Below are 2,035 nucleotides of genomic sequence, written 5' to 3' on the forward strand. Positions count from 1 at the left end.
GTGGTGCTCACTACTGTTACTGCTGCTACAGTGGTGCTCACTACTGTTACTGCTGCTACAGTGGTGCTCACTACTGTTACTGCTGCTACAGTGGTGCTCACTACTGTTACTGCTGCTACAGTGGTGCTCACTACTGTGTTACTGCTGCTACAGTGGTGCTCACTACTGTTACTGCTGCTACAGTGGTGCTCACTACTGTTACTGCTGCTACAGTGGTGCTCACTACTGTGTTACTGCTGCTACAGTGGTGCTCACTACTGTGTTACTGCTGCTACAGTGGTGCTCACTACTGTTACTGCTGCTACAGTGGTGCTCACTACTGTTAGTGCTGCTACAGTGGTGCTCACTACTGTTACTGCTGCTACAGTGGTGCTCACTACTGTTACTGCTGCTACAGTGGTGCTCACTACTGTTACTGCTGCTACAGTGGTGCTCACTACTGTGTTACTGCTGCTACAGTGGTGCTCACTACTGTTACTGCTGCTACAGTGGTGCTCACTACTGTTACTGCTGCTACAGTGGTGCTCACTACTGTTACTGCTGCTACAGTGGTGCTCACTACTGTGCTGCTACAGTGGTGCTCACTACTGTGTTACTGCTGCTACAGTGGTGCTCACTACTGTTACTGCTGCTACAGTGGTGCTCACTACTGTTACTGCTGCTACAGTGGTGCTCACTACTGTTACTGCTGCTACAGTGGTGCTCACTACTGTTACTGCTGCTACAGTGGTGCTCACTACTGTTACTGCTGCTACAGTGGTGCTCACTACTGTTACTGCTGCTACAGTGGTGCTCACTACTGTTACTGCTGCTACAGTGGTGCTCACTACTGTTACTGCTGCTACAGTGGTGCTCACTACTGTTACTGCTGCTACAGTGGTGCTCACTACTGTTACTGCTGCTACAGTGGTGCTCACTACTGTTACTGCTGCTACAGTGGTGCTCACTACTGTTACTGCTGCTACAGTGGTGCTCACTACTGTTACTGCTGCTACAGTGGTGCTCACTACTGTTACTGCTGCTACAGTGGTGCTCACTACTGTGTTACTGCTGCTACAGTGGTGCTCACTACTGTGTTACTGCTGCTACAGTGGTGCTCACTACTGTGTTACTGCTGCTACAGTGGTGCTCACTACTGTTACTGCTGCTACAGTGGTGCTCACTACTGTTACTGCTGCTACAGTGGTGCTCACTACTGTTACTGCTGCTACAGTGGTGCTCACTACTGTTACTGCTGCTACAGTGGTGCTCACTACTGTTACTGCTGCTACAGTGGTGCTCACTACTGTGTTACTGCTGCTACAGTGGTGCTCACTACTGTGTTACTGCTGCTACAGTGGTGCTCACTACTGTTACTGCTGCTACAGTGGTGCTCACTACTGTTACTGCTGCTACAGTGGTGCTCACTACTGTTACTGCTGCTACAGTGGTGCTCACTACTGTTACTGCTGCTACAGTGGTGCTCACTACTGTTACTGCTGCTACAGTGGTGCTCACTACTGTTACTGCTGCTACAGTGGTGGTCACTACTGTTACTGCTGCTACAGTGGTGGTCACTACTGTGTTACTGCTGCTACAGTGGTGCTCACTACTGTGTTACTGCTGCTACAGTGGTGGTCACTACTGTGTTACTGCTGCTACAGTGGTGCTCACTACTGTTACTGCTGCTACAGTGGTGGTCACTACTGTGTTACTGCTGCTACAGTGGTGGTCACTACTGTTACTGCTGCTACAGTGGTGCTCACTACTGTGTTACTGCTGCTACAGTGGTGCTCACTACTGTTACTGCTGCTACAGTGGTGCTCACTACTGTTACTGCTGCTACAGTGGTGCTCACTACTGTTACTGCTGCTACAGTGGTGCTCACTACTGTTACTGCTGCTACAGTGGTGGTCACTACTGTTACTGCTGCTACAGTGGTGCTCACTACTGTTACTGCTGCTACAGTGGTGGTCACTACTGTTACTGCTGCTACAGTGGTGGTCACTACTGTGTTACTGCTGCTACAGTGGTGGTCACTACTGTGTTACTGCTG

This window comes from Cherax quadricarinatus, chromosome 93 (assembly GCF_038502225.1).
Source record: "Cherax quadricarinatus isolate ZL_2023a chromosome 93, ASM3850222v1, whole genome shotgun sequence".
NCBI classification, from domain to species: Eukaryota; Metazoa; Arthropoda; class Malacostraca; order Decapoda; family Parastacidae; genus Cherax; species Cherax quadricarinatus.